The 9,727-nt window shown below is 37.8% G+C and overlaps 2 long non-coding RNA genes across 2 annotated transcripts; one reads left to right on the top strand and one right to left on the bottom strand.

The window, feature by feature from the left end:
- Nucleotides 1-228: 228 nt before the first annotated feature.
- On the bottom strand, nt 229-5,303 carry LOC139437417 (uncharacterized). Its single transcript, XR_011647217.1, has 2 exons — nt 5,075-5,303; nt 229-871 (listed from the first exon to the last, which is right to left on the bottom strand). It is a non-coding gene; the product is annotated as an uncharacterized lncRNA (long non-coding RNA).
- LOC131275611 (uncharacterized) lies at nt 2,282-7,190 on the top strand. Its single transcript, XR_009183022.2, has 2 exons — nt 2,282-2,389; nt 3,496-7,190. It is a non-coding gene; the product is annotated as an uncharacterized lncRNA (long non-coding RNA).
- The last annotated feature ends 2,537 nt before the right edge of the window (nt 7,191-9,727 follow it).

Genomic DNA, 9,727 nt, shown 5'->3' with positions numbered 1-9,727 from the left:
TATATTGACATTCCAGCCAATTACATGGGAAATCATTTGCCTATTTAATATAACCCCTGGAATCCAATCATCTTACCCCTCAAACCTCTAGATCTCATTTTGTTTGCTTTAGTGTTCCCTGAAACTCCCTTTCTTTTGTTTCATTTTCATATCAAAGTTACCAAAAGATACATTCTTTTCTTTGCATGTTAAAGTGTAAAGGGGATTTGGCAAAATATAATGGCTTAGTCTGATTCTAGTTTATTTTTTATTTTTAAATGAAGCAGAACAGGGCTTTGAAAATGTAACTACTATTTGCTAAATGTCACCCACTTTCAGAGGATCTTTGAACATTTGACAGCTGACATGAAATGCATATTGGTCCTCAGAGACAAAATAAAAGAAGCAAATTATATGCAAAAGTTAACAAAGAAAGAATTTATGCTTCCATATTTTGGTAAGGAAAGAACAGATGGGTTGTGGAGAACTCTGGAAATGTGAAAATGCTGTGCTATTTAATAGATTAGGAAGAATCAGAAGAATGGGAGGTAATGATGTAAAAAGGGACTTCTAATATCGAAGCTTATGAAACCATATACTTCTTCAAATTCTTCATAATTATGATAGTACAACAAATTTCTTAGGGTAAATAAGAGGGAAAAATAAGTGTCTGAAGTTTCTGTATTGGGGATCCTCCCTTTAAAGGGCTTATGTTAAAAAGCTGAGTCTCTAGCTGCCCTGGATTTACCTGACCATACTCTATGGCATTTTGCACCTTGTATGCCTTCCTTAAAATAGCCTAAATACACAGCATTACCCAGCTGGCGCTTTGCAGGTTTATAGGGGCCTGTTGACAACTGGAAAGTCTGCCCAGCAAAGACTGCATTGAGAGCTAGAAAGAAGAAGAGAAATCCGATCAGTACATTTCCTCCCTAGAGGCTTTTATCAAAATCTGCACTTGGCAGTTAATATCCACCCAACGCTGAATCAATCTGAGAACTGTATAACCTTTAACAAAAAGTATTGTACATTCCCCACAATAACCAAAGGGTTTTATTCTTTCCCTTGGAACTGGAAGAATTAGAAAATAAAAAGTAGGGGAAAGAGTTCTGTGGAATCATGCAAATGCCTTTTATGTCTAGTTTCATGGTATTTTTACTCATTTTACTGCTCAGTAGCATTGTGGTGGCAATACGTCATGCATACCCTAATCCTCTTCCTCATAGGGTTAGCCAATCATTCATCAATCGTGCATATTGAATACTGGGAAAGAGTTTGAACTCACTTGGCATATTCATGATGGTTTTAATCAAGTGACTTCTTACAAAACTATATAGATATGATGATGTTTTTCCTTCTTACCTGGTAGCAGCTGTTTAGCCCACAAAATTTAAAATAGTGAAGAAAAAAAATTCTTAGCTTTCACTTCAGCTTCATGTTAAGTTAAGTGGCCATGAGCTACACTGGACAACACAATCCTGAGGAGCAGTGACTGACAGCAGCTGATAATGACATGGACTCCCCATCTGCCATGCATGTTAATAGAAGGTGGACAGGACACAAAGAACAAAGAATGTGTGCTGAAAAATTGTGCTAAAACTCTGGTAAAATGCCATAACTTCCAATGGAAAGGTTTTATCTCTAAGAGGCCCTTTAGCAGAAATTTTCAACAGTGAGCATTTGGAGAGAGACTTCCTGGATCTGCTGCCTCCTCATCACCTGCGGAGGAAATTTTTTAACCTTTCTGTGCCAGATGTCACCCTCTATAAAAAAGACAAATAGAAGTACCTTTGTTTTGGGTCAATATAAGGACTAAGTGGGTTAACATATAAAATGGTTATACTGCAGTCTGGGGCCTATTGAGCACAATGTAAACATTAGTTAAATAAAGAAATAAATTTGTTAAAGATGGGATTTTCCAAAGTAAAGCAACAAATTGGTGTGCATGTGTGTGTGTATCGTTTAACCATAAAAGATAGGATTATTGTGAAAAAGTGTATATCCAATACAAGATATAATAATTTGTAAAATGATTCAGTCAGAGACAATGGCATTTAGTAGTGCGTGCCCTGGAAGAAGCACTTATTTATTTCATTCTTTAGATCTGCAAAATGGTCATAAAAATACCTATTTTCTAGGCTTATTGAAAGTATAAGACCAACATTTATGAAACATCTGACCCATTCGAAGTTCTTAATGGCTGACCATCATGTTTTTGCTGAATAAATCTTAGCTTACAATTAAAATATGGATAGTAAAGCACATTTGGGAATTTAGGTGGGTGATGGATGGCATTTCTTTTCAGAAACCCATGTGTAATACAATAATAATTGACTACTTACATGGACCAGTTACCTTATTAAGTACTTTGGAAGTCTTGCTTCATTTGATCTGGAAAGAAACCCCAAAGGTAGGTACTCTGATGAGCTACATTGTACATGTGAGGAAACGGGGGTAAAAAAGGTTAAGTAACTTGCAAAGGTTTCACATCTTGTGGGAAGAAGGATGGCAGATGAGTGCCCGCTCTGGGCCCCTGAGCACTGCTCACAGGGCTGCCTTAGCAGAAGTGAGGGAGGCAGGGGGTGCAGCGCTCAAATAGCTCTCCTTTAAACCAGTGACTCCAGCCCAGGACTGCCAACCGCAGGCATCATTCCAAAGTGTCTGTGAGGGAGGAAGAACCCTGACATCTTGGTGACTGCCAGTCCCCCTGTTAATTGGTTCATGTAGATTTGACCGAACCTTTCACAAATGACTCAGTTCAGAATTCTGACATTACAAAATTAATTGGCTCTGCTCAGTTTGAAGTGTAGCATCATCCTGAGGGAGTTTGCGCTGTGCTCTGAATTTAAAACAAACAGAAAAAATTCACCCTAAAATCTGGAAATCTGCCAACTTTGTGTGAAAATAAAACATGAAATTGTGTGTTTCTAAAACTGTTGAGTGTTTTCTCCTCAATAATTTACTCTCTGATAATGTTAGGCACAATTAGGGACCCTTCATTCCTGTAATTCCCAATCTATTTGTCTATAAAGATGTATCTTCCCCTATGCTATGTAATAGTGACAAATGCCCTTTCTAACATTTTATGTTTTCTCTTATTTATAACACTGTGCAGTACCATTGGCCACATGTCAAGGAATTTCTCTCCAATACCATTGCAGAATTGATAATGAATTTGTATAGATTAACCTGAAAACTTTATAAGATAAAAGTAAATATTCTGCTGAGAATGGGGAAGTAATCTGGAATAGATGATATCAGTAATTTCAGCTAATTCTATTAGTCACTCTTAGGTGGCTATTCCAACATCAACTTTTCCAAATTTTTACATGGTGGGGGCAAAAGCTGTTTAGATAGACATAGAAAGTTGACATTAGGGCACTATGTGTGACAAGTTATGACCAGGCCAGAAAGGGAGTAGCTATTTTCACTGGCCATAAGGAAGATGGGCCAAACAGCATCATGTTTCTTAGCATGTGGGTAACTTATTTCCTTTGTCTGCTGTTAAATTTCTAGAAATACGACACCGTGTTCTTACTGGAGATGAGGATCAAAAAGTGGTCCATTTCTTTATGAATTAAGTATTCTTCCTGTGCAGTGAAGCCTGTGGTAAAGGATGTAGAGAGTTTTCATTGTGGATGCACTCACAAAAAGGAGCGCTCAGCTCAACACCGAGAAGAGTTGTGCTGCTGAAAACACGGAGGCTTGGCTGTGCCCTGTGTGAAACCAAGAGTGTTGTCTGCGGATTGGGTGCAGCTGCTCAGAGGTGCTAGGAATTAACCGAGCACAAGCACTTGGATGTGACCCCACTGGCCTTGTTGTTCTGATTACGTCACCCAAATCAAAGAAGACCTGCATTTATGAAGCCTATTAGGGAGTAACTCATCTACCGTATATACATACATGTTAATTTTAAACAGAACTATTTGAGACTGTATTCCTTTAATAGAAACTTCCTCTGATAGCCTACTCATCCACACATGCACATACACAGATATTAAGGAATATACCAGCAGTTGAGTTTCACACATGAATTATTATGAAAAGAATTGACAAATAGGACCAACCACATTTTTCAGTTCAATCAAGAAGATGAATCCTTTGATTCTAATTTGGGTGTTTGCACTGATTTTATTTTTACAATATCTATATATTTGCTATCATTTTTGGGTTATTCCTCCTCCAAGAGTGGCTGAAGCTGCTGACATGGGTATTTTTCAGAATTTAGGCCTTTGTTAATTACATTTATTCTTTGACTTAAGCTCCCAAACAAGTTTACATGTTGTCATTAAGGCAAAATTTCAGCATTAAAAGAAAAAATTTTAACTTGCCATTTTTCACTAACATCACCTCAGAAAATTTATTTTAAAAATATTCTCTTGCCTCTGTTAGTAACTCTCAGCCACATTTCTTTAGAGGGAATGGTTTACTTGCTGTAGCAGTTTGATATGTTTATGAATTCCAAAAATAGATATTGGATTGTGTGTGTAATCTGGTCTGTACCTGGGCATGATTAAGTTATGATTAGGGCTTTGATTGGGTCATGTCATTAGGGTGTTGAGTCCATGCCCCTTTGTGGGTGGGGATCACAGATAAAAGACATGACAAAGGACAGAGTTGAGGGGTTTTGATGTTGGAATTTGATGCTGCAGTTTTAAGCTGGAGCCCAGGGAAGTAAACTCACAGAAGAGAGGAAACCTAAGCCCAGAAAGAAGCAAGCCCTGGGTAGAAAGGAACCTTGAACCTGGAGAGCAGCAAGACCCTGTAAGAGAGGAACCTAGGAAGCCTGAACCGTTGCAGCAGTCAGCAGCCATCTTGCTCCAACACATGGAAATAGACTTTGGGGAGGGAAATAACTTATGCTTTATGGCCTGGTAACTGCAAGCTCCTACCCCCCAAATGAATATTCTTTATAAAAACCAACCAATTTCTGGTATTTTGCATCAGCACCCCTTTTGCTGACTAATAAATTTGCTTTTCTGATACTAGAACTTGAAATTATAGTAATTTTTGTGACTTGCATTTAGCACTGCCACACAACTAGCTTTTATTACCACCTAGATTCTATCTCTTCATGAAAGTTTATCTCATTTACCTTAAGTCAGTATTCTATAAGGAGGTGTCTTCCAGGTTGCTTTGTCCTGCCAGCTTGTGGTGGGCTTGTGATGGGGTCCTCCGTACTGCAATGGACAGAGCAGCTAATCAGCACTTGGAGGCTTTCAGCAGAGAGATTGACCCAAAATATGGCAGAGTACCGGGGTCTATACCAGGGTATCCAAAGACAGCTGAAAACCAGTGAAAGAGTCAGTGACTGTGGCAACAAGCTTCTGTACCAGAAAATGACACACCAAGTAAGTAGAGAGCACAATCAAGAGGGGAGCACATCTTTTGGAAACGACCAGAGAGCAGCATCCGCACTCAGAAGTGGAATGGGACATGCTAACCTCTTCTCACACCAGCCTCACTACATTTTGCTCCTTTATAAATATAACAGGCATTTTAGAATGCTCACATCTCATCCCATTTTATTTTTCTTTAAATGCATTAAAAAAATAAACTCTAGCTAACAGACAACTATTGTGACATAGGTTTTATTTCATTAAAATGTAAACAGGACCAAATGAGGGTAACATTCTTCCCAGGCATGGTTCTAGTTTCTATAGCAGGGAATTAACAAGTTATTGTTGATATCCTTGGTGTGAAAAAACTCAGCTCAAGAACTGCTTCTTCTCAAGCAGGTGTTTCAGTGTATAAAATACAGAATCACATCTCATGGCCATATACCAATATAAGTCTTTTTTTTGTTGGACAGTTGTAAGGATAATAATGCCAGGCAAAGACAGCTGCTGAGCTGTTTTCCTTAAAAGCTCACCCACCCCTGGTTTAGGCCATGGAGACTGAATTTGTTGCCTGTAACATACACAGATAAATATTTCTGGTCAGGATGATGTCCTCAGGAGGGCTGCTGTGCTGCTACCCACTGGAGCTCCGTGTCTACCTGTCTGAATATTGTGTCTCATCAGCCTCTTAACTCTCTTCATAAAATATTCAATTGAATATCTGTGATTCTATGCTAATGCCAGACTTCTCCACTAAATTTCAGGCTCTATGAGAATAGGTACCACGATTGGCTTATTCCTCACAGCAGCCCCATAATTTTCAGGGGGCCAGACGTCTATCAGAATTTAAAGGAAAATATATTATCTGATTAATGCACTAATACATAAGAGAAATTCTTTGTCTTGGGTAATTGCAAAAATTACACAAGGTTTGTTGAGAATGACTATGTCCCACCCACTTTAATAAAAACCATATTCATTTCATTGTGGTGTTTATATTGAAAATACCACAAAGAATGGAAAGTTTGATTCAGATATCAGTGGCCAGGTCATCCTCATCAAGGAAATGGTGAGGTAGTGGTTTTGAATTATTCTCTTTGGCTCTCTTTCTGTGTGTCCTCCCTGTTTCCTACGACCCACAGTTGTGGAGTCCTATTTATTACAGACACGTATTATCCGCTACAGAGGACACTTGAACATTGCTAACATGCTCAATAAATTATACAGGCTTCAAGTACTATAATTGACTTTGGTGTTGGATTTTTTTTCCATTCCTATAAAATATTCTTGAGCTCTTTTCTGGGATGCAGATAAATTACTCGAATACACTTTGATCCTTTTGGTCCTTTTTTTAAGATTTGTTAGGTAGAACGTCAGTTTGCAGTCTATTGGTAATTGTTCTCCACTATTTAGGTGCAACCTCTGAATCAAGAGGCTTCGCTAGCCTGGGAGGTGGTAGTGGGCGCTGCACTCAGTGCTGTGTGTGAGGTGGCCACTGCTATCTTTGATCCCTTCAGGTGGTTCTTTTCTTGGAGAGTTTCATCATGTGCATGTGTTCATCAGACCAAGCCTTTTTAAAGTGCCAAGTATGGTAAAATGTCCCAAAGGGGGAAATGGCTGAAAAATGTCCACTATAATCTGTGGTTCACTTTTTCCAAAATGTTAGACTTACAGTCATTGCTGCTTCTGTGGCTCTGATATTTTTAAAGAAGTGATTTTTAATTTTATCTGGTTTATCTAATTCTTTTCCATAGGAACATTGTTTGGCCATAGATTATTCTGTTTTCTCTAAAACAGTCTATCTGCAGAAATTCATATGATTCATAATTTATAAAACTTATTGGTAGATAATAAATGTATATGATTTACCGATGATATAGTCTCAAATTTATTTTATAGATTGTGTGGGCAATATAAAATTTTGTTTAACCAGGGCTTTTGCAGTAGCCAGATAAGAAATAGCTTTTGATTTGACCAGAGAAATAAAAGTGAAGGTCATAAAAAGCAAGGAATTTAGAAGATATTTTGAAGAGAGTGATAACAGGACTAGTTCATGGATTGATCTGGACCCAGAATAATAAAAGCAACATTCTGGTTTAAGTCTAGGCAACCGGGTTGATGGCTATGCCAATAATAGAATATAAAATATTATGGGAAGAATTGGGTTGAATATATGTTCTTACAAGAATTCCTTTAATAGCTACAAATTTTAGACATTACCTAAAAATATTTTCTGTTAATTTTAACACTGTGGATATGTTAATGTACTTTATCAGTACTGTCCTAGTTTCCTATCTGCTAAAAGGAATATCATGCAATGGGTTGGTATTTTAGTTTCCTAGGCTGCTTAAGCAAGTACCATAAAATGGGTTGGTTTAAGCGATGGTCATTTATTAGCTTTTGGTTTTTAGGTTAAAAGACAGTCCAAATCAGGGCATCCTCAAGGCGGTGCTTTCTTCCTGAAGGCTGTGGTGTTCTGTGCTGGCTGCCCACTTCCTTGGCTCCTGTGTCACTTGGCAAGGCACATGGCGGTATCTCCTGGTCTCTCCCTTCTCATCTGGGTGCCTCTAATGTGGTCCTTGCTTCCTTTGACTTTCTCTCTCTCTGAACTTCATTCTCTTATAAAGAACTCTAGTAACAGGATAAGACCCATCCTGATTGAGGTGGGCCACACCTTACCTGATGTATCCTCACCAAGAGGTCCTACTTACAATGAGTTCAGAACTGGAATGGATTAAATTTAAGAACACGTTTTTCTGGAGTACATACAGCCTCTTACCACCACAGGTGCCTTAAACAATGGGAATTTATTGGCTCATGGCTTTGAAGCCAGGAGAAGCCCCAAATCGAGGCATGAGCAAGAGGAGGCTTTTGCCTTAACAACTGTGGTATTCTGGGACTGCCTCTAGGTGACCTTGGTCATTGGCTTTTTCTTGGACCTTAGATTTTCCACACATGGCAGCATCTTCCTCTTTCTCTTCCAGGTTTTATTGACTTCACCTTCTTTTTGCTCTCCATGGCTGCTGCTTCTCTGTCCAATTTCCTTTGCATATAAGGACTTCTGCCATATTGGATTGAGGCCCAGCCTGATTCAGCTGGCCACACCTTAACAAGAAAAGACCTCATCAAAAGGTCCCACGTACAATGGGCTTACACCCACAGGACCAGGGTTAAGACCCGAACTCACCTTTTGTGGGGGACATGATTCAATCCACAATTACCTAAAACATGATATAGGAAATATTACCTCCATTTTCAGAAGAAAACGGTTTGATATGGGATATATTAAGTAACTTTCTCTAAGTCACATAGAAAATAAGTGGTAGAGCTAATATGATATGCTAGCTCCTAATTCTAATATATATCACGTAAGTGGAAAATGTTAACTAAATAGTTGGATAAATATGTCTGCTTCCCAAGGGAGTAGTCAGGGTTGGAGACATAGATTTGAAAATCATGAGTGCATATATGAGAATTAAATCCATGAGATAGGATCAGACCAGTAAGGAAGAAAAGTATAAAAGAATTTGTTGTACAATGTTAACTTCATAGTATGTAAAAAAACATTGAGTTCTGCTATCTGGATCTTCCAATGGGATATTCATCTCCATTTTATTGTGTATTTCATCTCTTTCATATATTACCATCTATTGTTCCTTAAATTAAAAATCTATGCAGGAAAGAAGTGACTATGTAAGATAAGGAAAAATGAAAAAAAAATAAAAAAGAACACTGAATGCATAGGATTTTAGCCTCAAGCATAAATGAAAGGGTAAAATACACTCATTATGCTATCCCATCAGCAAGAGTCAGGCAGTCATTTGAGCTCAGGGTTGTTGTGTACTAGTAGTAAAAGTCATTCAATTGTGTATGCTTGTCATTAGAAATTAAATTTTTAATCTGTTTCTAAACACAGCACTAAATATTAATAATTTTACTTTTATTAGTTATGAGTTATACCACTATGTCCTTATAATACCTATTACAAACTTTCATCCTACTTTGCAAGTTCTCTATACATCTCTAGCTCCCTGTCCCAGCAGATAACTTTCCCTATAAATTCAGTTTAAAACTTAGGTAAAAGTGTCCAATTCCTGATCCTCTAGTCTATTTCTTACTGCCTTTTCCACCTAAATTGAATCTTTTAATTTTATTAATATTCCCTAGTTTATGCTCAATAACATTGATTCATCTATTAATCCATTGTCAATTTGTTTTTTCCAGTAGTTCATGCTTCTCTGTTTTCCCTCAGTATATACTGGAATTTCTTACAACTGGTAAATGGGAGAGGATATAACAAAAGAAAAACCTCCCTCAATCCAACAACTCCTTTTTACCAGTCTTTCTTATTGTATTTCTCACTTCAACAGTCAAGCTTCTTGAAAAAGTAGTTTATAAATTTTTTTCAG

Source organism: Dasypus novemcinctus, chromosome 23 (assembly GCF_030445035.2).
Source record: "Dasypus novemcinctus isolate mDasNov1 chromosome 23, mDasNov1.1.hap2, whole genome shotgun sequence".
In the NCBI taxonomy this organism is placed as follows: domain Eukaryota; kingdom Metazoa; phylum Chordata; class Mammalia; order Cingulata; family Dasypodidae; genus Dasypus; species Dasypus novemcinctus.
Note: the sequence above shows the minus strand (reverse complement) of the source record. Positions and strands in the feature narration are given on the sequence as shown.